We start from the raw sequence: 26729 nt of genomic DNA, 5'->3' as shown, positions 1-26729 counted from the left end.
GGGGGCAGTAGTTGGCTTCTGAAAAAATTTTTTTCTTCCCTTCTGACTTTGGATTTATGCGAGATTTTGTTTTTGTGTTTCTGGTGTGTAGGGGGCTGCGGTTATTTTTGGGTTGTGTGTGGTGGTGGGTGGGGGTGTCGCATCTGGGTTTTTCTCTTCCCCTGGCAGATGGGGTGCCAGCCCCTCCCCCCAGGAGAAGGAGCAGAGTGCTGGGTCAGGAAATCAGGGTGACTCAGCACCCATGGGTGCTGGGGACCTTGTTAGAAACCCTGCTTGGGACGGGGTTGGTTCTGGGTGTCAGGCTTGTGTTGGGGACCAGGCAGGCAGTGACTCTGTAGAAGGGGCTGGTCCAGACAGCCCCAGTCCGGGCAGGTACTTCGGTAAGTACGGTGTACAAAGTACTGTGTGTTTGGTGGCGGGGAGGGGAGCCTGCATGTCTGTTTGGTTTGTATGTCCCCGTGTAACTGGAAGAGAGATGGGGCCAAGTGGAGGGTGAAGGGGACAGTTCCTACTCTGTGTTCCCTTCCAACCCAGATGGGACATGGAGCCTCCCTGGCCTGGCTCAAGGTGGCTGAGCCAGGACTTGAACTCAGATCCACCGCTCAGATTCGCTGGAGCAGCACCGATTTCCACAGCCGGCCTGCATTAGTGGAAGTTGAGAGTGTCCAAGGAGTAGTGGATATGCCGTGTCCCGCCGTGCCTGGCACGCCAGAACTCTTACATAAGCATTTGTTCTTGTTATTATTTTTGATGGGAGGCTCCTGGCATTTGGCTGTGTGAGCGTGGCGCCTGCCCAGGGCTAGCGTCCTGCAAGCCCTGGACCTGCCCGTATCTCCTTCAAGCCTCATGGAAAGTGGGCACTCCTGTGCCCTTTGCTTTATGGATGTGAATGGCTTGTGGTTGTTAGATTCCTATGAGTACCCTGCCCTGAGGAATTCTGGGTAGTGGGTAACAGCAGTTTGCCAGAGGCCTAGAGGAGCCTGGGGTCTTGGGAGTGACCAGTGACACCGTGGGGCTTGAGAATAGGGGATGCTTTTTCTTCCCCTTCTCTGTGGGAACCTGGAGTATGGGACTGGTGACCTGTGGTCATTTGCTGTCACAGGGCTGATGGTGAGGCTTTCTCTGTCCCTCTAATCAAGGTGGCTGGAGGCCTATACAGACCCTCAGACACTAGGCTTCCAGTCAGCTGCCTTCTAGGCTTATGTAGACAAACACTTGACCTGGTGGGCCCTGGAGCCAAGGTCAGTGTAGCCCATGGCCCAGTGTCCTGGTGACTTCTATCCACGCCAGGGGCTGTTGGTCAGCTCCATTGCTTCAGGATTTAACCACTTAGACCCAAAGCCTGGGCTGAACTAGGAGGTTGAGGAGGCTCTATCTTTCCAGGAATGGAAAACTTTAACATACCTATGCAGACAGGCTGGCCTTGCATCCATTTCTTCGCATAAGTAACTCTGTGACTTGAAGTCACAGAAGTGAAGTGACACTCTCACACAAAGTAGAGGGGTGCTGCCTGCTGTCTCAGGGTTGGTTTATAGTCCCTGTCCCTACCCCAGTCCCACTGCCATTTATGGAAGGTTCATTTCTCGGCCCCAAGATCAGGTACCCAACCCCAAGTGGCAGCACAGACTAGAACGCCCCCGGGGAAGGGGGCATGACCCAAGGCCCATCTGATGTCTCCAGGATTGGGAAAAGCAGGAAGTGGGTCAAAACTTTCCTATCTGTGCGGCCCAGTGTAGGAGCACAGTGGACAGGAGATGCCACTGATAAGGTGACATATCAGATCACCAGGCCGCCAGGGGTCAGGGACTGCCCAGAAGAGGGACAAGCTGGACCAAAAGTCCGGGGACAGGACAGCAAGTCGGGGAGAGAGCAGTGGCTGGAAGGATAATTTTGGTGAGGGGAGGATAGCTCACAGAATTGGAGTGTCTCTCCAGACCCTTGTCATTGGTGGGCTACTGGGTCCTCCTGCTGCCAGGGGTGGTCAGCCATGTTGCCCACAGCCCCGTGGAGTGGTGGTAGTCACTGTTGAGGCTTGCCTGAAGGTGAGGCGACCAGAGCGTTCACAAATGAACGTTCTTTGGGGGCGTTCACAAAATGTACTCTCATCTCATTGCCGAATGCAGCCAACCCACAACCTGGTGACTTTACCCAGGAGAGAAGTAGGTGACAGAAAGGGAAGGGGGAGGCGTGGGTACCGGCCCAGCGTGGTGGAGGTCCCGCTCGCTGATGTGATCGCCTCGGCCTTGGCTGGAGCTTCGGCTACAGGAGTCTTCTGCCTGGCAAAGAGGCTCCGAGAGGGGAAGTGACTTGTCTACGTTTGCGCAGCTGGGAAGGGTAAAAGTTAGCGTGGGAGCTGGATTTGGGGGGACTGTCTCTTCCAGCCATCTGAGGAATGTTCCCCTCCCCCCATATCCGGTTCTGACTTGTTTGCTCCTCTCTTAGATATTTATTTGCCCTGTTACTTTTCATTTATGTGACAATCATTTATTGAGCACCAGCTGCATGCCAGCTCCCATTGCGGGTGCTGGAGTTGGGTGGTTACAAAGGAGGTGACAATTAACAAGCAGAGAAGGACACTTAAATACTCAGCCACTGGAACAAGATAATGACAGGTGGGAATAGACTCGGAAGGAAGAAAAGTGGGGCAGGAAAGGGTGGGGAGGAGCCTTCTGAGAGAAGGTGTCTCTCCTGGGCTAGCCTGAGCTAAGCAGGGAGCCCAGGATACCACGTGCTTCATTTATCTTCCATCTCCCTTGAGACATCCTAGCTCCCACTGCTTTCCCCACCCACAGGGAAAGCCAGGCACAGGCAGAGTCAAAGTCACAGTCGTCACTGTCCCCAGAGCTGCTGAAGTGAAGATTTGACTCCTCGTGTGAGCCCACAGGCCACCATTCGCCCTACTGTGACCTTAGACCTTCTCCTCCCTCCCTCACCCTATTCCTGACATGGAGACCCTAGCGGTGTCCCACTGACCGCTCCTTCTTTGGGGGTTCAGATGTTGCCTTTGTAACAGGGCTTGTTTGGACAGTGAAGCTCCTGGGCTGGGCACAGCAGGGCAGGCCGGGATGGCCAAGAGCTGGTAATGTAGCCCTCTGTGACCTCCAAGAAGGTCAGAAACCAGGAGCCCTGTTTCGTGATGTGTGGGGACCCAAGGCTCTTCACGGGATCCACAGGAATATTCTTAAAAGAGCAGTGAAGCTTTTTTTTTTTCTTTTAAATCCAAGATTATGGGGTAATTTAGAGGCACAGGATTTGAACGGGATTTAAACCAAGTCAGGAGTCTTGGTAAGGGGAGGGTACCTTTGCTGTTGATTAAAAAGATGAGCAGTGTGTACGTGTTAGAAACCACCTGCAAGGTTCCGTGCCAGAGGACCAGCGTTGACGGAGCTGCATTCGAACCCAGGGCATTTGGTCGGTTCAGACCCTACTGGCCTGGCCCTGCCATGAGGCTGACAAGTATGCACAGCCTCCAAGGGCTAAGATGTGCACCAGGATCCGTGATCCTGAGCTTTGTCTGCTGCTGACCTCTCTGTGCTTGGCCTTCACCGCAGACAAAGAGTCCATCTGGTCAGCCAGTGTCAGGCAAACAGACGCTTGCTGCAGGGCCCCAAGTGAGGGGAGTTACATGCTAATAGAAACAGAATGTTGTACGACCCCTGGTGGGCTGGCACGTGTCTGTTACCCCACACTCGGGAGGTGGAGGCAAGAAGGTTGGGAGTTCAAGATTATCCTTGGCTACATAAGAAGTTTGAGGCTAGCCTGGGCTACATAAGAAGTTTGAGGCTAGCCCAGGCTACATAAGACCCTGTCTCAAGCTCCTCAACCCTCAAAAGGAAGTGGTAACAAACTGGTTTAGACAGCGGTAACAGCCCTGGGAAAACAAGCCTGAGAAGTGGTTGAAGGCCCCTGAGGAGGGATCTCAGGGGGAGGGCAGCAGGTGCAAAGGCCCCGAGGCTAGAGGGGTGACAGCCAGCGAGGCCTAGAACTGCAGAGGAGAAGGGAGGGTGGTGGGTTCTTTCTGCAGGGCCTCTGAGGCCAACAGAGACTGTTTAAGGATGACTGAGTGGGTCTCCCTGCCAGAGCCTGGCACCCACAAAGTCCTTGATAAGTCTGTTGACAAATGAAACAGGCCCCTCGGCCCTGGGGGCTAGGCAAAGGGCAGTGGGTGAAGGAGCAGAGCGCCTGCCCGCCTGCCCGCCTGCCTGCCTGGCCCAAGAGACCTGAGGGATTCAAGCCTGTGACCCAGGGCCTGGAGCCATTTGAGCTGATCCTTGTGCCAGGCAGGAAGAGGGGCCAGGCTGGCCAGGAGGGACTGGAGGAACAAAGGCTGGGAGGAGAAAGAAAGAGAGAGAGAGAGAAAGAGAGAGAGAGAGAGAGAGAGAGAGAGAGAGAGAGAGAGAGAGAGACATTCTCTGGGAAGCAGTGGCTGTGGGACAGAGGGCAGAAACAAACAAGGCTGCAAGGCCACAGAGGGAAGCCAGGCCTCCTGTGGCCTCAAGACTGGGGGGCAGGCAGGAGACTGGACTTCCAAGAGGCGTTTTGCTTTTATTTCCAGAGAATTACTAATGTGGAGTACTAATAAAAGGAAGTCAGAAGCACCCATGGTTTTAATGCCCAGAAACAAACCTGTTAAATATTGCTGTGTGGCCTTAGGTATGTCACTTTGCCTCTCTGTGCCTCCGATTCATTGCTTATTAAGTGGGATAATAATGACCTGGCTTCATAAGGATAAGGATGCAGTGAAGGCTGAGTTGGTTCACGTACTATGTTTAACATGATCCCGTCCTGGTACAAGGTGGGGGGTTAGCCGTTGTCCTTGTACGGTGTCGCTGAATCCACTGTGTTCTGGACGTGAATTGGGCAAGCAGTTCTCTTACCTGGCTGTGACAAGAAGATAGCAACATTCTTCAGAGTGTTCTGGAAAGGTTTGACAGGTTAGTTCATGCAGAGACCTCTAGAATTTTCTTCCACGGATTTTCATCCCATCCCCCTTCGTAACAGCAACGGTTGCCAGTTCATGTACACACCTCCCCTTCTTCCTTAGCAGAGGGCTGCCCCGTTTCTGGGAACAGCCGCCTTATGGGGAGACTCCGTTCCCCAGCTTCCCTTGCAGCTAGGAGTGAATGACCCGTGACCCGCACAGGAACTGTAGGAGGGGGCTACAGGACTTCAGCTGCGAGGCACATGTCCTTGATTTCCGCATTCTGCCTGGCGTTCAGACGTGATGGTGAAAGCAGCAAAGGCCGTCTTGAACCCGGAGCTGACCCTTCAAACCCAAAAGACAAAAGGCGTCTGAGTTCCGATGGTGGCGGAGGAGCCACACGGGCCCTTGCTGGCCTTGCTCTGTGCTTGTTTACAGGGAGAAACGCACTGTTCATTGAGACCTTTGTCATTTGGTTTCCTGTTACTGGCAGCTCAATTCATTTCTGATACATTTGCCCAAATGGCACAGAGCTGACTGGGTCTCTTTGTCACCTGTGTTTCTTAGTGGTGGCCTACTGCTTCCTTGTCTGGGCTGATCTGCTGCCACCATTGCCCTGAGTGCAGAAAAGGTCTCTGTTAGATCAGGTGAAAGGGTTGATTAATGCATTTGAATTACAGAAGTCATGTGTGAAGGCACCTGGTGACGCCAGATGACTCTGGACTCTCAGTGTGCTTCAGGTAAGGCTTGACCCAGGCCCTTGGTCTAGGTAGAAACTTCCCCACTGGCTTCAGCAGGCTTCAGACCCTGCTTTCTCTCCTGAGTCCAGAAAGGGGGGCCCTGAGTGTCAGAGAGGTCCAGGCCCTGTTGTGGGGAATAGAGCATGTTGTCAACTGCATAGGGCCCAGGTGTCACCCAGGATGACCTCTCTGCTCCAAGCCCCAGCCACCAGCATCTGCTGCCAGGAGATGCCAGTCTACCAGGGCTGGAAGGCACCTTCGCTAGCTGCCAGGGCCAGCCCCGCTGAGATCGCTGCGAGGCGAGTCAGGAGGCTAGGGAGCTGGCCGGGTAGGTTATTATTTTTATAGCTGTCACCAGATCCCTGGCCCAGCCTTGCAACTCTGGCAGGGACAGAGGCAGCCAGGGAGGAGGAAGACTCCTCAGAGACTTGGTAGCCAGGGGAGGGGCTGTGGAGGAGAGAGCACTGGGGCGGGTCAGGGCCTGCTGGGCCCCAGCCTCTCCTGCTCCATGGGGTGGGTGACTGATGAACAGAAGCAACATTTCTGGCTGTCGTCCCTGACCCCAGGTATATGCATGAGGTTGCCACAGACTGTTTCAAGAACTACACTGAGTCTCTCTTGAGTTCCCTTATATCCACTCCAAGGCTATTTCCCCCTTGTTTTATAGCCTCGTTCTGTTTAGCCCATGTGGTTATCTCCTGCTGTGTGCCCTCTTCCTAAGGTACCTACCCCCTCTCCCAGGCTGCGGCCCCAAAGAGTCCCTCGCCACACTTAGGTTATCAGTACCCTAATTTTGTGGTTGAGACGGTGTGTGACGTAGCCTAGGCTGGCCTCGAAATTCTCATCCCCGCGCCTCTCCTTCTTGAGTGCTGGGATTCCAGACCTGCACTATGCTAGGTTTCATGAGATGCCAGAGATCGAACCTCAGACCTCGTGCATGCTAGATGAGCACACTTTACCCACTGAGCCGTATCCCCAGTCTCAGTACCTTGATATCTGATAGCAAGAACTGGCTCATTTGCTTCTGTGAATGGTGTTCCAAGAATCCTATACAGTGGCCCCAAGTCCAGCCTGACATTTCCCCAGGTGGCAGTGTGTGGCTTACCAGTGCTTTTTATTGCTGAGTGGGGCAAATAATGTGGTTGCTCCCTAATTTAATGTCTTGGGGACACATGGGTTCCTGCCTGTGCTCTTTAGGGGTGGCTGAGGTAAACACTTTGCAGACAGACAGCTCTTTAAGCGGTCCAGAGTGTGGGCTTCAGGGTCACATCCTTGGGAAACATAGGGAATGATGGCTGTGTTTGAATTTCTGTTTGTGGTAACACCATCATGAGTGAGTGAGTGAGTGTGTGTGTGTGTGCATTAAAAAGAAACAAACACCTTTCCTTTAGAAAAAGATGTAAGATTTATAGAAAAATGACAAACTCTAAATGACATACTCCGCCTGAATGGAGAACGAATTGCTGAATTGTCATTAATCCTTCACGATTTGTTTATTTTTAAACTTTTATCTTTTTGTTTTCGACATAGTCTCCCTATGTAGCTCTGGCTGCCCTGGAACTCACTGTGTAGACCAGGCTAGACGTGGTGGCCTCATCTCCTCACTGACCTGTGCCTCAGCATGCCTGTGTAGCTGCAGCAGGTTGTGGGACTTGGGAAGGCTGTTTGTGGCTCACATTGTCACACGTGGTCCTCTCAGTGGCCCCACAGGTCCATCTCCTTGCATGTGACCCGGGCTCCGAGTCTCTGCAGGACCTGAGGGCTGAGCTCGACTCTGTCCCAGTGCAGACGGTCACATTCTGGTCACCTGATCAGAGCAAGTCCTGCAGGGCTTCACTTTCGGTTTTGGTTTAGGGTTTTGGAGACCGCCTGCTCTAGACAAACAGCCCTGGCTGGGCTCAAACTCACAGTCAATTCCCAGCTTCTGTCTCCAGAGCTCTGAACTCACCAGCAACCACCATAAGGGGTTAGGGAGTCAGATTTGTAATGTAGCGTCTCTTTCTTTGTACTTAATAGAGTTTTGAAGGGAGGAACTTTGAAACAATGTAAATATCTTGGATGGCCTCAGACTTTCAAGTGTTCATTTGTTTACTCGTTAAATAACCTTTTTGTTACATTTATTTGTTTTATTTATTATTTAGTTATATGTGTGTGGAGGTCAGAGGGCAACTTGTAGGAGTTGCTTCTTCCCTCCATGTGTGTCCAGACGATCAACTCAGGTCATCAGACTTGACAGCAAACACATTTACCCACTGACTCATCTTGCTGACCTGTTCTTGCTTATCTATCTATTGACGGGTTGTTGTTCATGTATGTGTGAGTATGTATGCCTGTGGTGTGCGTGCTCATCTGGGGGGGGGGTGTGCACGTGCACCTGTGGAGACTGCAGGTGACATCAGCTGCCTTCCTTGGTCACGCTCTGCCTTGATAGGCGCTTTCACTGAATCTGGAGCTCAGGATTGGGTCTGGCCATTGGGCCTGGAGTCTGCCTGTTCCCACTTCCCCAGCACTGGGGTTGCAAGCTCACCAGTGGGTACTGGAACTCCGAACACAGGCCCTTAAGGTTGTAAGGCAAGCACCTCACTCACTGAGTCACCCACCAGCCCCTTATTTATTCTTATTGCTATGGAATCATGTCTTCTTCATTCTCGGCCTGGGGGGGGGCAGGGGAGCTCAAATCACCACCACCACCACCATTGTCATCATCATCATCTTAATTTATTAATATGCTAAACTTGTCTGGGATTCTGGAGCCTGGGCCTCTACCCCTCATGTTCAGAGGACAGGGCTCAGGCTGCTCCCTGAGTCCTTCACTCTCAGCTCCCAAAAGTTGGGGTTCTCAGAGCTCTCCGAAGCCTCTGAAACCTTAGAAAACAACAGCCTTGGACCCGAGACACCATCTTTGTAAGACAAAACCCTTCCTCGAGTCCTAGGTGGGCTGTACATTAGAACTGGCCCCTCTTCTCTTTGCTCACTGGGTCCGGGTGGAAAGGGGGAATCCAGCAATGCTGGGGTCTGTCTGCCAACTCCTTATGTCTGGTATGTGTTGGGGTGCCGTGGCTTCCACACATGGCATTTGGAATTGGGTCACTTCTTTTTCTGGACTTTCTATGGGCAAAAAGGTGTATAGTACCACTCTCTTACCGTCACATACTGGACTACAATGGCTTCTTCCTCCAGCGGGGTCTTGAATACCTGGTGATCCTCCTGCCTCAGCATCCTTAGCACTGGGATTTTGGGGGCAAGCAACCACTCTTTGATTTCTTTTTGAGATAGTATCTCCCCGTGCATGTAACTTGCTATCTTCCTGCCTCAGCCACTGAGGTGCTGGGCTAACAGCTATGCATCACCATGACAGGCTCCCTGATCTAAGCTGCCAGTTCTTACTTGGAGACAAAACTGCTTTTGGTTGAAAAATCTCTGGTGCAGAGGGAGATTGAGTGTCCCTCAGTGGTATGTGGGAAGCAGCTGCCTTCTCTAACCTCTATCCCTGTCACTCAGGAGGTCAGGTGGAGACAGCACTGGCCTGCCTGCAACCACGTGGGATGAATTCCAAACTCCTTGTATCCCTGGCTCTTTCTGAGGTCGGCTGGGAATTCTGGGATATGGTTGGGGACAGGGGACAAGTCAGACACAGGGAGAGAATATTGCAAAATCAGGTTGGGCTGTCTCATTTAATCCTTGAAATCACTCCGTGGGGTGGGATACTTTGCTGTCCTCATTTTCCAGCTAGGGGACAAATTATAGGTGTGTGTGTGCTACTTCACAGGACACTTAGGGACCCGGTGTCACTGCAGCTGTTACAGTGCAGAGGCACGGAGCCTAACCCTCAGGGAATGTGGGATGAACTCCAATCAGGGAACGCCCCACCGAACAGCTGGCTGGCATCCTCATTCATGCCGAGGTCATGAGAATTGAGGGGACACTGAGGAAGGAACTGCTTCAGACTGTGAGATCCCCACTCCCCAAACATGACTGAAGGGATTTATGTCACCCCAGACCAGACAAATGTCACAAGACCCATATGGGGACAATCGTGATGTTAAGATGACTCAACTGTGTGTGTAAGCGCACATGTATGAGAGTGTACATGTGAGTGTGTGTGTGTGTGTGTGTGCGTGTCTGCATGTGATGAAGGTCAGAAGACATTGGATGAAGAGTGATGTCATACTTACAACTCATTTTCCAATAATTCAACTAAAAGAAACCATTCAGATAGAAGGACAATGACTTAGCTGGGTCTAGTGGCATCTGGATTACAGGCACTCATGAGGATCAGGCAGGAAGATGGCATGTTCCAGGCCATCCTGGGCTACACGAAGATTTGAGAGTCTGTCTCAAAATGAAAGAAAAACGACAAAGAAAGAGGGGCCAAAGTGCAGGGAAGCTGTGGGAGGAACAGCCCGAGGAGACGGCCTGGAGCCTCACGATTCTTCCCATTTTTCTGCATGGTCAAAATACCCTGAGAAAGCCTGACCCCCAGTGCACCCAGGAGAAAGAAGACACTCGCCTGCAAAAAGACCTGCGAGCTTCTCACGCAGTTACAGCTCTCGTAGCCTCAACCCCAAACCGAGGAACAGCCTAGATGCCTTCAGTCAGTGAAAGAAGACCAATCCTTGCACCCATGGGCCGAGGACAGAAAAATCACAGCTGAGCTTCAGATCTGAGCTTGTGGCTGGTGACACGAAAGGCCACTCTCTCTAAGTCCCTCTGATTCAAAATTGACAGGCAGTCACCAGGGAGGTCCCAGTTCTGGCAGTTCCCTCTGCAGGCAGAGGAGTTAGAAAGCCTCCTGGACAACTGAGAGGTCTCTGGAACTTACCCAGGAGAAGGTCCTTTGGATACATCAGAACCCACCTGTAGAATTGTATGTAACCCGCCGGACCTCTATTGGTAGGGTACTGGCCTACTGTGCATGAGGCCCTGGATTCCATTCCCTGTGCAAAAACTGGGCAAGGTGTGTACACCTGTCAACCTAACACTTGGGAGGTGAAAGCAGAACCATCAGAGGTTGAAGGTCATCCTCGCCTACATAGTGAGTTTGAGGCCAGCATGAGCTACATGAGACACTATTTTGAAGACCAAAAGCCAAAATACAGCAACAAAACCAAAAGAAATACACACAAGCTTAATGGAGTGTGGGACTCCCGACCCACTCCCTATGCGCCGTGCCACACAGGTTAAACCTCAAGTCAAACACAGCCAGCTACCTAGAGGGACTTCCCTGGAGCAGAGAAGTGTGACGTGGATGGGGAGGCGGGAATGGGTCAAAGGGGACAAAAAGGTAGCAAAGAGGCCCACAGGCGGTCGTGTCTCCAGGGGAACGGGTGTCCTAGTTCAGAGAGTGAGTGTGCATTGCTGGAGGTCACATGGCAGATGGGGGTCAGGACCTAATTTGAACCCCGGTCTGAGGATCCCAGTGTGTGCTCCCTCCCTGTGACTCTGACCTGGCCTCATGGCCTGGCCTCACCGGCAGGAACTGCACCAACACAATCTGGGAGGCTCCCCAGGGCCTGATGGAGATGGCGAAAGCAGTTTGGCAAAGAGGGTCCAGCCCAGAGCGGCAGCTCCAAGTGGGGAGGGGGGTCAGTGGGGCACAGGCCCCCAACGGGGCATCCATCTCTCCCAGCCCTGGGCAGTTCCAGCCTACGTCCTGTGGCCTTTGCCTTGCTTCCTGGGTCAGAGCGTGGGATCCCTAGGCCCTGGGGTTGGGTACAAATCCAGTTTTGTCTGACTCGGCAACATGTGCCCTGGGCCTGGCTTTCCAGCCCCCAAACCTGACCTCTTCACCTCAGCCTGACAGCATGGGGACGTCAGAGAAGGGTGAAAACACTCCAGTGCCTGCACCCTGGCTTCTCTCCTGATTGCCCAGGTGGGAAGGAGGCACTCAAACCCCAACCTGCCAGAATGGCAGAACAGAAAAGAAAGTTCTAGAAAAGGAGCTTCCTGACTGCCTGGGGTCATAGAAGTTCTTGGTGACCACAGTAGTGTTTGGGAAGATTCTTAGCAATCTAAGGGGTGGAATATGCTTCTGGGGCTGGGGGCCATACTCTATGCTCTACAGGGCCCAGCTGCCAGGATGGTGGTGAAGGTCGCAGTCCTGCCCCTCTGTAAGTCCTGCAGGACTATCATGAGTTTGAGGCCAATCTGGCTTACAGAATAAGATCCTGGTTCAAAAAGCAAACCCAGGCTGTTGAGAGGGTGCAGTGACTGAAGGAGCATGCCCCCAAGCTGACTGCCTGAGTTCACTTTCCAGGGCCCACTCAGTGGAAGGAAGGAGAGAATCAATTCCCACGAGTTGTCCTCCGACCTCTACATGCATGCGTGGTGGCACGTACAGGCATACACTTCCAGTCGGGTGGTGGTGGCGGTGACGCACGCCTTTAATCCCAGCACTTGAGAGGCAGAGGCAGGCAGATCTCTGTGAGTTTGAGGCCACCCTGGTCTACAGAGTGACTTCCAGGACAGCCAGGCCTACACAAAGAAACCCTGTCTCAAAAAGCAAAACAAAAACAAAACACAAATAAGTAAATGTAATTTAAAAACAAAGCAACAAATACAGGAAGACGGGGAAGAGGAGGAAGGGTTGACCCATGCAAGTCAACGACAGCCTGCTGCCACCATCTTGAAATTTATAATGGTTCTAGAAAGTTCTGCCTTTCCATGTGACTGGCCTCCACAGGGCTGTGTGCCTGCCAGGTCACCTGCACTTTCACCTAAATCATCTCCTTTGAGGTTCAGTGACAAGCTGAGGACAACAGTCCCGGCCACTTACCTTGCTGACCTGTGTCCTCCCCTGGGAAGGCCACTGTGGGCAGGGGTGAACCCTGGGCTCTGACCTTGCTGGAGAAATATGGGCAAAGAAGGAACTGGCTGGGCAGACTGTGCCGCTGGGAGTGTGAGGGTGCTCGATCCTTACAAGAATCCTTGACTCCTGCCTGGCCTGTCTTATGCACTTAGTATTACTATTATTAGTTGCATGTGTGTGTGCACGCATGTGCATGTGTGTGTGCACGCATAGCCACAGCTCAACACTGAGCATCATTTCTCAAGTGCCATCCACTTTGTTTTTGAGGCAATATCTCTCACAGGTTTCCAACTCAGCAAGGAGGTTAGGCTGGCTGGTCAGCGAGCCACAGGGGTCTTCAGGTCTCCCTGCCCTCACAAGTGTGAGCCACCAAGTCCAGCTTTTTCACACGGGTTCTGGGGATGGGAGTCAGGTATGTGTGCTTGGATGGCAAGCAACTTACCAGCTCTGCCCTCTCCTCAAGTCCCATTGTTATAATTATTGCCAGTGGTGATGGTGGGAGTGTGGGGACTGAACCTAGGGCCGTGCATGTGCTAGGCAAATACTCCACCACTGAGCTACATCCCTAGCCCATTTTTACGTTTTATTTTCAGACAGGGTCTCTCTCAGTTGCCCAGGTTGGCCTGGGACCTGCTCTGAAGTTCAGACAGGCCTGAGGTTTTCATCCTCCTGTCTCAGCTCTGGAGGAGCTGGAATCAGGCCTGTATTATTAGAGCCGGCCATACTTTATTATTTATTTATTTAGAGACAACTTAATTCCATAAGGCCAGGCTGATCTTGAACTCATGGCCCTGGTCTCTGCTTTTATCAATGAAAATGACTTCAGCAGCATCCCTAGGTATTCTCAGAAACACTTCCCTGAGAGGCCAAGATCGATGCTGGACAGTCTTCACAGGCTGACCTTCCTCACACAACCCATGGAGGCTTGTGACTTTGAGGTTCAAGCCTCTAGGTCTTTATGCATACCCTTCTTTCATCTTTTTGCAAGGATATGTCTTTTTTCTTCACAAGTTTTGACCACGTGACCTCTTAGCGGCGGCAGGGGCAGCAAATGGAGGAGCTTGGAGTGCTTTTCCCAGTGAAGCGCACCCTGTAGGCATTCCCTGGATCCTCTCATGGTCCAATAACCGCTCTCTTGGCTTCCCTCAGGGCAGCTGACCCGTGGGCCACCCACTAGGGTGTCTGCTCTTGTGTTCAGTGTCTGTCTGGGCAACAGTTTTGGGATTCATCTGCGGTGCTTGGAGCCTCGTTTCCTACAGTGCCTTAGACACTCGCCACAGTCCGTGTACACAGGCCGTTGTCCCGATGACTGTCAGCAGACACTGGGCCCTGCCCACGGTGTGGGTATCAGATATGAAGCCACCACACACATTCTTGAACTCTCATGCAGGCTCTGGCCTCTGCACTTTTGTACCTTGGGGCAGCTAAGCCAGGCATGGCTCTCACCGTGCCTGGCTCCAGTGGACACCACGAGGGTGCCAAGACACAAACCAGCCCTAGCAGTCAGCCTCCTTGACCTCAGAGACCCACAGGCTCTAACTGTGAGTTCTGATGTTTATGTTTCCCGAGGTACCTCATTTATTTATTTATTTGTTTGTTTGTTTGTTTGTTTTTCTTTTTTCTTTTTTTTTAAAATTTATTTATTATGTATACCTGCAGACCAGAAGAGGGTACCAAATCTCATTACAGATGGTTGTGAGCCACCATGTGGTTGCTGGGAATTGAACTCAGGACCTTTGGAAGAGCAGACAGAGCTCTTAACCACTGAGCCATCTCTCCAGCCCCCTGTTTGTTTGTTTTTCAAGACAGGGTTTCCCTGTGTAACAGTCCTAGCTGTCCTGGAACTAGATCTTGTAGACCAGGCTGGCCTTGAGCTCACCAGTGATTCTCCTGCCTCTGCCCACCGAGTGCTGGGATTAAAGGCGTGTGCTACCGCTGTCCGGCAATTTTATTTTAATATTTACTTATTTTCTTTTATGATTATAAATGTTTTGCCTGCATGAGTGTATGCGCACTGCATGCACGCCTGTTGGATCCCCGGAACTAGAGTTACAGGTGGCTGTGAGCCCCCGTGTGGGTGCTGGGACTTGAATCCAGATCCTCTGAAAGTGCAGCAAGCTCTCTTAGCCACTCTAGCACCCCCGAAGTGCTTCTTGACCTTTTAGTCTCACACTGGCCATGTTCCCAGATGTCAGTCCTGCCTGTGAGTGGGGACACTAGGATGTCATACGCTTGGTGTCAGTGAGCAGCTGGCTGGTGAATGACCTCCACCAGAACTCACTGAGTCCCTGTGGGGCCCACGGAAGTGGATGTCAATCAAATGGAATTCTCTCCCCTCGCTCTGTAACCCTGGCTGTCTGGGAACTCACTATGCAGCCTAGGTTGGCCTCAGACTGGCCAGTCCTCTGTCTCAGTCTCCCGAGTGCTGGGATACACATGTGCCACCATGCTCTGTTTCCATGCTGGGGACGGAGCCCAGGCCTTCCTTCATGCTAGGCCAGCACTGTATCAACTGAGCCACATACCTAGCCTTACAATTTTAATGTCAGTGTTTTGGGAACAGCAAGGAGGACATGTGCAGGAGAGGATGGGCAGGTATGGGGTGCGGGTGTGGTAGTGGGGGAGAGGAGGGGCAGGTGTGCGGTGCGGGTGTGGTGGTGGGGAGAGAAGGAAGGGCAGGTTGGGGTGCGTGTGTGGTGGTGGGGAGAGGAGGAGGGGCAGGTGTGCGGTGTGTGTGTGGTAGTGGGGAGAGGAGGGACAGGTTGGGTAGTGTGGTAGTTGGGGAGAGAGGGGCAGGTTGGGGTGCGGGTGTGGTAGTGTGGAGAGGAGGAGGGGCAGGTTGGGGTAGTGTGTGTGGTGTTGAGGATCTAAGCAGAGCAGAATGTGCTCTGACTGCTTCCTCCTGGGGTCTAAGGGATGAAGAGAGGACAAAGGAGAGACTTGGTCTCCAATAATCCCCAGGAAGGCAGAGGGTCTGTGTAAGTGAGGAGAAGGTCTGTGTAGGTGAGCAGAGGGGCTATGTAGGTGAGCAGAGGTCTGTGTAGGTGAGCAGAGGGTCTATGTAGGTGAGCAGAGGGTCTATGTAGGTGAGCAGAGGGTCTGTGTAGGCGAGCAGAGGGTCTGTGTAGGCGAGCAGAGGGGCTATGTAGGCGAGGAGAGGGTCTGTGTAGGCGAGCAGAGGGTCTGTGTAGGCGAGCAGAGGGTCTGTGTAGGCGAGGAGACGGTCTGTGTAGGCGAGCAGAGGGTCTGTGTAGGCGAGCAGAGGGTCTGTGTAGGCGAGGAGAGGGTCTGTGTAGGCGAGCAGAGGGTCTGTGTAGGCGAGCAGAGGGTCTGTGTAGGCGAGCAGAGGGTCTGTGTAGGCGAGGAGACGGTCTGTGTAGGCGAGCAGAGGGGCTATGTAGGCAAGCAGAGGGTCTGTGTAGGCGAGCAGAGGGTCTGTGTAGGCGAGCAGAGGGTCTGTGTAGGCGAGCAGAGGGTCTATGTAGGCGAGGAGAGGGTCTGTGTAGGCGAGCAGAGGGTCTGTGTAGGCGAGCAGAGGGTCTGTGTAGGCGAGCAGAGGGTCTGTGTAGGCGAGGAGAGGGTCTGTGTAGGCGAGCAGAGGGTCTGTGTAGGCGAGCAGAGGGTCTGTGTAGGCGAGCAGAGGGTCTGTGTAGGCGAGGAGACGGTCTGTGTAGGCGAGCAGAGGGGCTATGTAGGCAAGCAGAGGGTCTGTGTAGGCGAGCAGAGGGTCTGTGTAGGCGAGCAGAGGGTCTGTGTAGGCGAGCAGAGGGTCTGTGTAGGCGAGCAGAGGGTCTGTGTAGGCGAGCAGAGGGTCTGTGTAGGTGAGAAGAGGTCTATGTAGGTGAGCAGAGGGTCTGTGTAGGCGAGCAGAGGGTCTGTGTAGGTGAGAAGAGGTCTATGTAGGTGAGCAGAGGGTCTGTGTAGGCGAGCAGAAGGTCTGTGTAGGTGAGAAGAGGGTCTGTGTAGGCGAGCAGAAGGTCTGTGTAGGTGAGAAGAGGTCTATGTAGGTGAGCAGAGGGACTCACTGGGTTTCCTGTAGGGAGGTGGTCTCCCTGGTTGATGGCTCTGTGCCCTCCTGAGTTCAGGCAGGGCTGGGGGACGACTTCTCTCAGGTTGGGTAGGTGAAAGGGAAGGGGCTGGTGAGGCAGGGGAAGGGGATGGTTCCAGTGGCAGGCAGGTGCCAACTGGCCTCCTGGGAGGGTCAGGAAGTAGATAAGACCCCTGGGCATTCCCAGCACCCCTTACTCAGCATCTCAGGAGCTGGTTCCCAGCAATGTGGTCTCTATATGGGGCTTTTCTCGTGACTTTGCCTATTTCCCATCTATTTTTCCCTGGCATGGCGGAGGTTTTCACTTGATTATATGAACCCCCACTTTAGCACACAAACAAGGAGAAGGAGGCTGCAGGAGGGCCAGGGCTCCAGCCATCTGCAACCCCAGGACCTTGCTAGTCCTAGACCTAGCTCAATGGTCCCCAACCTACCCCACTCTAGTTCTCCCCTGTTGATGGTTACTATCAGGTTCCTCCAGCTTTGAGGGCTTTTGTTCTGGGGGTGTCTGGAACAGGCCCAGAGACCTGGAGCTTGGCAAGGCCACCCAATGTCCCTAGCTAAGACTTTATGGCACTTCCCATGCTGTTTCTGTCCTGTTCAGCAGCCTTTAAGGGGTGGGGGTATGCACTTGTGTGCATATATGTGTGTGCACAGATGTGTGTGCACAGATGTGTGCAGGTGGGGGTATGCACTTGTGTGCATAGATGTGTGTGCACAGATGTGTGCAGGATGGTGAAGAATCCCTGACACTTCCTGCACCAGAGAAGACTGACGTCAAGGGCTGGTGTGCCAGGAGGTTGAAGCTTCCAGCCAGGCAAGGTCTCTGGAGCCTCACAGTCCCATGCAGGTGCGGAAAGAGTGGATTGTTTCTCTACCTGTGTGAGAAGCAGGCGATGCGTGGATGGTTCTGGAAGAACTCCCAGGACAGGAGGCCCAGTGGCCTCTGCGGAAGGAAGCTGGGGGCTGAAGGGGGAGGGAGCCTCTCTGAAGTCCTGCCCAAGGCCCGGGGTCATATTCTGCCTGCAATTAGCTGTGTGGCCCTACGCCAGTGGTATGCCCTCTCTGAGCTTTGGTTTCCCCGCGTAGTGATGGGGGCCCTTCAGGGAGGCCCAGCCTGACTGTTCCTGATGAAGCCTGTGTTCCCATGATGCTCTATGCTATACCTTACCTTCCCACAGCCGTGCAGTTTCAGGGTGATGGGTCCTGGGTCTAGCATGGGTTGACCAAGCCAGAGTTGAGCTGAAAGAATCAAGCAGGTCCATCTTGGCCCGGAGAGTGCTGGGAAGAAGATACCTGTCCCTACTCTGTGCCGTTGTGGCTAGCCAGACTCAGGCAGGAGCTCAGGAGCCAAGAGGGCTGGGGGATAGAGACAGAGAAAAAAAGATCTTTTTGAGAGAAAGATAAGGAGTTAAGGAGATGGCAGCTGGGCTGCGTAGGGTAGGGGTGGGTGGGCTGCTCAAAGGTGGGTGTACACAACTGACAGAGTATATGGGACCCACACATCCACTGGGAATGGAATAGACACCCATGTGTGGGGACTCAGCTGCCATGGGCATGGTCCTCCAGCCACCAGCCACTCCCTTTTTGTCTCTCCAGTCCTCCTGGGGCTGTGGCTGCCTCCCCAGGGGGCCTCTCCAGAGGAGAGCTAGGAAGGCTCCTAGCACTGAGATAATCACAGCCTGGAATGTTCTCTAGGAGGTCCAGGTGGGGGTGAATGAGAAGTCTTAAACTCCCAAAGCCTTGTGGATCAGGGCAGGGCATACCCTGAGGTCCTAGAACCCTCACGGGCTGTTCCCACAGCCGTCAAGAGTGAGCTACCACACCACACTTGACAGGTCTCAGTTCCCTCTTTATGCCTTCTGTGGCTTCCCATGGCTTTCGTGTGGCCTCCAGCTCTGGCCTTCCTTCCCCTCCTCTGAGACTCGTTGCTTTTCTCTTTTTTCTGCACTGCCCTGGTTGGCTTTGGACTCGCTGCTAGCCAGCGGGCCTTGAACTCATGGCAACCGTCCTGCCCGTGAGTACAGATGTGTGCCACCACAGCTGGCTTGACCTACTGCCTGCCATCTTGTGAACGTCCTGCATTTGGTGCATCACAGGACCTCTCTGCGGGCGGTGCCCTCTCTCGAGCCCGTTTCCCAGCAGCTCTCAGCTTGGCCTGTGCATCCTCCAGTCTCGGCTCTACGTTTTTGATCAGGGGATCGGGGAGACCCTGGCCCCTTGGGCTGTGCGGGCTTCTCTCCTCCCAGAGCTCAGCACCCTCTCCTCTCTAGTGACTATTGATGGTTTCTTTTTAGCCCAGACTAGCCTTGAACTAACTACACGTCTGCAAATGACCTTGAATTCCTAATTTTCCTCCCGAGTACTGGAATCACAAGCATGTACCACCGTGCTTGGCTGCTGGCTCTTTTTTGTTTTTTTTTAATTTCTGTTTTATTTTCATATTTTACTTTCTCAGTTTGTTTTTAACGATGGGGTCTCATGTAACCCAGCTTGTGCTTAAATGTCCTCCTGCCTCAGCCTCCTGAGGAGCTGGGGTTATAACTGCCTGCGGCCCAGCTATGGCCAGAGCTTTACACGTGACTTGAGGTAACTGTGGCAGGACTGAGGAGGGCTGGGGCCCTTCCTGGTCCACCACACCTCCACCTTCAGTTACATCTTGTGAAGCAGCGAGAAGAGTGGCTCTTTCACTGGGGTCGTGGCTCAGTTGGTAAAGTGCCTGCCCAGCATCTAGGAAATGCAGGACTTGGTCCTCAACACCCAGTAAACGAGGTGTGGTGGTGTCCACTTGCAATCTCAGAACTCAGGTGGAGGGGGGAGATCAGGATTTCAGGATCATCCTTGGTTACATAATAGGTTCTGGGCCAGCCTGGGCTACACAAGACTGCCTGAAAAAAAGGTTTTTCTCTCTCGGGGCTGTGCGGAGTGGGCCACTCCCCAGGCTCATAGGCAGCCCTCAAAGCCTCGAGCCCTGCTGAGCTCCCGACTCAGCCGGTCTCCACCCCACCCTTTGCCGCAACAGGAGCCGCTCTGAGTGAATCACCCATGAGTCCTCTGGCCTCCAGCTGCTCTCCTGCTCCCACCCCAACCCTCCTTCTATTCTGTGTGCTCCAGACAGCCTGACCAAACATGAACTGGATCATGACCCTCCTTTGCTCCAGAGCCTCCCATGGCTCCCACTGCCTTAAAACCTGCAGAGGCTACAACATGAAGTGGACGACTCCTCCTCTCCCTCCTCCTCTTCTTCCTCCTCTTCCTCCCCCTCCTCTCCCTCCTCTTCCTCTCCCTCCTCTCCCTTATCCTCCTCTTCTTTCTCCTCCTCTTCTTCCTTCTCTCCCTCCTCCTCTTCTTCCTCTTCCTCTCTCCCTCTTCCTCCCCTCCTCTCCCTCCTCCTCTCTCCTTCCTCTTCCTCTCCTTCTCTCCCTTTTCCTCCTCTTTCTCCTCTCCCTCCTCCTCCCCCCTCCTCTCTCCCTCCTCCTCTCCCTCCTACTTCTCTCTGTCCTCCTCCTCTCCCTCCTCCTCCACCCCTTCTTCCTCCCCTTTCTTCCCTTCTCCTTCCTCTCTCATTTCCCTCCCCTTCCCATCATTCTTTCCTGCCCCCCACCTCCCTTGTCTCCTCCTCATCTTACTCCCTCTCTCTAGCTGAGGTTGCCTTGGTTCTTCCAGTACACCCGACTCCTGCTAGCCTCAGGGCCTTTGCATGGCTGCCTCCTCCACTGAGCATGCTTTCTTCTCTGCTCGTCAAGCTGAGGTCTCTGATTGGGAGACCCTCTAGTTGCAGGCCCACCTGGACTTTTTCCTCTGACCCCTGGGCCCACCTCCACATTGCAATCTAGGCTGGTTGCTGTGGGCTCCATGTGGGGCCCCTTGCTGGAGAACTGCCCATGAGAACAGGAGCCTCCCTGTCTGGGAGCAGCGGGCGGTCAGGGGCCAGGTGTTCACTTTCTGGCATGCTCACAGCCAGAGAGCTCTGAGGGTTCCCAAAGCCCAGCTGCAGCTGAGGCCCTAACCTTCAGGGCACGGCCTCTGCCTTCTCCCTAGTGCTCCCCAAAGCAGATCCTCAACAAACTGGACTCCCCCCAGCCCTGCCTTAGGTTCTGCTTCTGGCAACCAGAACAGAGGTCTTCCTCCCGCTCCCCCACTTCCCTGGGGGCTTTCCAGGTGTCCCCTGCTTTCTGATTTTGTCCCTGTAGCCCTCTTTATGGATCCCCACCCCTCACCCAACATCCAGAGATGTTCCCCGCCCTAGGATGCGATCAGGGATCCAGCTAACTGTGCTCCTGTTGTGAGTTCCCAGTGCGCACTGCAAGGCTTGGCACGCCGTGTCTGTTCAATAAATGCTTGTCAAATGGCTGAATAAAGAAACAGCTGGATGAGTTGGAGATTGGGAGCTGGCCACGGGTAAGGCCACCGGTTCTTCTCATCCACACCCAGCCCTTACTTCATGATGCCACAGTAGCTGCCAAAGCACCTGCCATCTTCTCCACAGGCAGCCAAGGCCAAGGCAGGAAAAGGTTCACACATAGCCCACTTAAGAGTGAAGTCATTCCCAGGAGATCCCGGGCCTCTGGGTAAAACTGTTCATCTGACTGACCACCCGCACACTCCATGTCCAGCCTTAGCTTACCGCTGAAGCGTAAGGTGTTTAGCTTAGGCAAATCATTGAGGGTGTCCTCACTCACTCATTGAGAGGATCTAGCTGGCCCCAGGCTGTGGAGCCCCCTGAACGGGGACTTTTCCAGTGTCCCTGGAACTGAGGAATCCTTGTCTGCCCTATGTCCCTGGGAGCCCTTGGCAGTGGGTGTGGGAGGGGAGAGGAGTCGTGGCAGGGGCATCAAGCAGATCCCTGGCCAAATGCCTTCACCCGGTAGGTATTTAGAGAGCCAAAAATGGAAAGCTAGCAGGCCATTGGAGGAGAACACAGGGACCAGATAGACAGCGGGGAGAGACAGAGACAGAGAGAGAGATATGAGAGACATGAGGGCGGGGAGAGGAGAAAAGCTAAAAGGGAGAGGGGAGAGAGGCAAAAGTCCTGGTGAGAATGGAGACCCCACCCAGACAACCCACACTGTCACCTGCCCTCCCCACAGCAACAACGGCCCTTCCACAGGATTGCCCTCAGACATTGCTCTCTGAAATGACCATGGGCCCTGTGACATCTGTGACATCTGTGACCATGGCCTTGTGCAACAGGAGAACCATGACCTCAGAGAGCACGAGAAGGCTGGTACCCAGGTCACAGCAGGCAGTGGAGGGAGGGCCTGTGTGGCAGAGTATCAGGTAAATGCTCCACTGGCTGGGAGGGGCTCGCGATATTCAGGGTACAGACTACAGCTCTGGGTACCACAAGAGCCACCTGCTCAATAACTACAGCTACTGGGGCCTGTGTGCTCCCCAGATGGAGTGCTAGCCTTGGAGAGGAGGGCCACTTGAATACCATTGTCCTTCTATTTTATAGAGGCAGAAATGGCTTTAGAGATATCTGGGTCTTCTAGAGAGAGCAGGCATGGGACAGGGTGATCCAGAACCTTGCTATCCAGGAGTCTGGGCTGGCTGTGCATTGATGCCTTCTGGCTGAGTGCCTGCTTGCCCGTGGTTATTTGTTTGCTGTTGAGACAGGGCCTAATGCAGCCAGAAATGGTCTTGAGCGCCTGCTCCTCCTGCTTCCACCTCTGAGTGCTGGGGTGACAGGTGCGAGCCGCCATACCCAGGGCTTCACGAATGCTAGGTCAGCACCCTACCCGTGGAGCCACACCCCCAGTCCCTCGCCCACCTGTACAATGGACATTAGCATCTCCGGCATTGACACACAGATTGAATGAGATGACATACAGCCAGAGCCTGGTGCAGCAAGTGCTCAGCACACGTTGACTGAGACTTGGCCGAACGGAGACGTTGAGCCCTGGCCCTGGTGCTGAGGCTGTGTGTCTTCCCATGAAAGCTCAGTCCCGGATGGATGCTCAGAATTTTAGTCTCTATGGGTTTAAAGAGACACGTGTGGCCTATTGTGATGTCCCTCTGGCCTCCTGTTGGCTGTGGTCACCCACTGGGCTAGTTGTGAAAGCCCTTTCTCTCTCCCCACTGTTGATAAAGCAGGGAACTCACTAGGCTTGTGCCATCCTGTGGTTAGTCCCTTGCCCCTTTCCTGCCTGGAGGCCTGGGCAGAACCAGCTCCTCATTCTCTCTCAAGAAGGCTCAATGGGTCTGGTAGGGGCTTTGGGGGGAGTGGGTGAGGACAGGCTGGGTCCTCCACCATCTGCTGCCCTTGGCAATGGTGGCTCCAGCTTTCCAGTGTCCTGGCGGGACTCTAGTGCCTTGTCCCAGCTCTTGCTCTGCTTGCATGAACTGAGCTTCCTCTCCCACCCCGTCCAGGGCAGTGGCCAGCCACTCGGGTCTCTGTTGTCACTTTCTTTCTTACTGTCCACGTGCAGTCAGAGGGTCCCTCTCTGCTTAGGACCTTCTTGGGCTCCCACCTCAGAGCAAGACCCCAGGACTTTTCAAAGGCTGCAGAACCCTCGCCTGGACAAGATGGCCTCCTGAACTTTGGCTTCTCCAGTGCTCTGTCTCCCTTGCTCTGTTAGCTCCAGCCACCTTGGCTCTCGCCTGCAGCCCACAGGGCTGATGGGACCTCAGCCCCTTTGCACCTGCTGCTGGCCTGTTCCTCTCCACTCACTCACAGGGCCGGCTTTGCTATTCTCTTCAGTCTCATCTTGTGTCCTCAGTTATGTGTCACCTCCACTGTCACCTGGCCCTCCTGTCATTTTTCACTAGCTGCCATCATTTTTATAAGCTATACTATCTGTTTAACGTCCCTGTCCCTCCCGGGAATGTCACCGTCCTCACACACAGGGACGATGGTCTGTTGTGTTCACGTGTTCGGCAGCCCTGCTCAGGACTCTGCAAGCCAGACACTGGCTGAATAGGAGATGGGGTGGGAGCTGTTGGTGGCCCTGTCACTGCAGCAGACATCTCCAGTGCAGCTTCTCTGACTGACAGCTTGAGAATGGAACCCGAGACGGATGTCACCTTCCTTCAGGTTCGGTGCACTACGTCATAGGCCAGGAACTCTCCGCTTGCCCACCTTCCCATTCTGGCTTGCTTTGTTTCTGTATTGTCTTCTCCCCGAAAGGGCCAGCTGAGGACACCCTGTGGGGTGGGTCAGTGACAGGTCTGCATGGACACTTCGAAGAGCAAGACAGTCCTGGTCTGCCAGGTCTGCAAAGTCAGAGGAAGAAGGAAGGGAGCCGCGTGGCTCGTGAGACGACACACGGGCGCTAATGATACGGTGTTATAATGGGCACACGAAGTGCGCTAATCTGATATTCCAAGAGTGTGTGTGTGTGTGTGTGTGTGTGTGTGTGTGTTACAATAGATATAATCAGACTGTAGTTAGCTAAGCCACTCTCCACCTATCTGCACACTCCACCAAGATCTTTATCAGCCTCCTTAATTAAGAGCCCAGAGAAGCTAGGCAGCCCACAGCCCAGCTCCAGGGAGTCCTGCCCAGCAGGCCCTCCCTAAGCTGGGATAATAGCTACCCCCACATGGCGGGCGAGGCCGTGATGCCTGCCCTATCCCAGCCTGTCCCAGGCTTGGAGGCCTGGGGAGTCAGCCGTACCTGCCATTCAGGACTGCAGCAGGCAGCCCCTGGGCCAGGCCAGCATGGAGATGTACTGGGTCTGGGGCGTGTGGCTTATGTTGTAAGTTTACTTGCTTGGGCCACGCTGAAACTCAGGCTACGTTCTGGCTTCCCTGAAACTGTGGGAAGCTAAGAGACTGATGTCCTTAGATAGGTCAGGGTCACATTCACCTAATGCCGGTCCATTGGAAGATCCCTGCCCGGAGCCTGTAGGCCACGGAGCTCGAAGGCTCTGCTCTGGTGTGCAGATCTGAGACGCGTTTACAAGATGGGCCACGAGGTTCAGAAGAGCCAAGTGAATTCAGTGACTTCTACTCAGGCTGGGATGTAGGGACTGGGACCGAGGGACCACGGTGACACACAGGCAGTTCCCTGCTGCACAGCCAGACTGGAGTCATTACAGCTGTGCCGCAGTATTTGCTGATGACGGATCCTTTCTGATCTCCTAGAGGTAGGGGAAGCAGGTCCCACAGTGGAAGGGCTAGGGAGTGGGGATGGAGAGTGGGTTTGAGAAGACCAAGAGATTGGACTGCCATTTTGGAAAGAAGCTCAGCAATCTCATGGCACTGACCCTCAGCCTGGGTTGCAGAAAGGAGGAAGTGGCGATGTAGGGATGGGAGCCCAGAGAGAAGGCTTAGTGTTTTATGCCACACAGAGCCTGTCCTGTTGAAACGAAGATGAATCCAGTAAATATACTCCCACCCTGCCTGAACTCAGGACGTGGCGGTCCCAATGCTAAAATGCCAAGGCTGCCTACTCCAGGAAGAAGGCTTTGGCTCCACCAACTGGAAACGGAGATTTCACCATTAGCTCCCCTACTCCATAGTGCCTCCCCTGGCATGGAGGAAGAACTGCAGTCTGGACCCCCCCCCCCCCCTCAAGGTTCTCAGACTTGGACCTTGCTAGGGTCACTCTGACCCAAACTGGCCAGTATGGGGCAGACAGACTCCTGGGACCCACATCTGAAAAGCATCCGGCACTCAGTGGCCAGCTCCCCACTGACTCGGGAGACTGAATAACAGACTCAGTCATCATGTGCTTTTACTAAAAATAAACTTGACATACTTTTGCATTGGGAAAGAACGCGGATTCCAAGCATTCTCAAAGGGCAGAGAGGGGGAAAAAGAAAGAATGGAAATCGGGGTTTTGGCTTAGTAATTAATTAGAGCCTGTAAACAAATGATTCATGCCTTTTTCCTGGCTTTTTCTTTTCTTTCCATTTTCGTGTTCTTTCATAGGGACAGGAGGAAGGAGGCCAAGAGAACAGACCTGGTCAGAGGGGCCGGACTCAAGACTGGACGTGCTAGCAAGCCTTGGCCAACTGTAAAGGGATGGGGCATTCAGTCTTCAGGTGGAGGTGACACCTGGCAATATGTTCAAAGGACATATGAGGGGCTGGAGTGGAGGATCAGGGGATGAGGTCACACGGGTTCCCAAGAGGTAGGCTTGCTGTGCTGTCACACTTAATCCTGAGGACAGAGGAGCCATGGTGGACTTTGAGCTAAGAAGGAGCGTCATTGCCGTCCAGCCCACACAGAGGAGGACCAGAGTGTACATTCTTTTTTGTTTGTTTGCTTTTTTTGGTTTTTGTTTTTCAAGACAGAGTTTCTCTGTGTATCTTTGCCTGTCCTGAAACTCGCTCTGTAGACCAGGCCGGCCTCAAACTCACAGAGATTTTCCTGCCTCTGCTTCTGAGTGCTGGGATTAAAGGCATGCGCCACCACTGCCCTGCTGGGGCCACCCTGATGCTGATGCTGTGTTGCTGAGGTTTCCCAGGCCAGTGAACACCTAGCAGCCACATTTCTCAAAGGGTTGTATGTTCACGTCTGTCTTTTTCCTACAGCACACTAGTCAGTGATATCAGGGACACTGACCTGCTCCATTTGCTCCTGTGTTCACAGGGCTCAGGATGTGTTTGCCGCCTTCCCCTAAGGCCAGGGCGGAGAGGTCTCCCAAGGTCAGCATGGGACGGTACCGGGGAGAGGCAGCTTTTATTAAATTCAAACTCAGGGTAAGTTTTATGATTGGAAAATTCTGCACTGGGCTGAGATCCACAGCAATGGAGGCACACAGGCAGAGCCTCCAGCACCAGCCTTCCTAGCCCCCTCTCTGCTTTGAACAGTCTCTGCGCTATGTCATAGGCCCCACCTAACAAAGACCTGGGAGGCTGGTATGTTATAGCCACTGCTTAGGAAAATGAGTCCCAGGGAGCATTGGTATAGCCACAGGGACTGGTTACAGGTGGGGACCTGGCATGGAGTCCAGTTCTGATTGGGGTGTCCTCTTTGAATCTTTTATTTTTCTTTTTAAAAATAGTTTATTTAACTTTATCTTATGTGCGTTGGTGTGAAGGTGTCAGATCCCCTGGAACTGGAGCTACAGACAGCTGTGAACTGCCATGTGGGTGCTGAGAATTGAGCCCGGGTCTTCTGGAAGAATAGCCGGTGCTCTTAACCACTGAGCCATCTCTCCAGCCCCCTTGAAGTTTTCATTTGAGGCAAATGTTGGTTCCGGCACCCGTTCTGACACAGAGGTGCTGTGTGTCCTGGGATAAAATGCTTTGCCTTTCTGAG

The 26729-nt window shown here is 53.6% G+C and overlaps 1 long non-coding RNA gene across 1 annotated transcript; it reads left to right on the top strand.

Annotated features, from left to right (window-relative positions):
* Positions 1 to 181: 181 nt before the first annotated feature.
* LOC125404910 (uncharacterized) lies at positions 182 to 26728 on the top strand. The gene is made up of 4 exons (XR_007233404.3): positions 182 to 380; positions 25395 to 25513; positions 26058 to 26167; positions 26509 to 26728. It is a non-coding gene; the product is annotated as an uncharacterized LOC125404910 (long non-coding RNA).
* The last annotated feature ends 1 nt before the right edge of the window (position 26729 follows it).

Source organism: Myodes glareolus, chromosome 10 (genome assembly GCF_982192425.1).
Source record: "Myodes glareolus chromosome 10, mMyoGla1.1, whole genome shotgun sequence".
Lineage (NCBI taxonomy): Eukaryota > Metazoa > Chordata > Mammalia > Rodentia > Cricetidae > Myodes > Myodes glareolus.
Note: the sequence above shows the minus strand (reverse complement) of the source record. Positions and strands in the feature narration are given on the sequence as shown.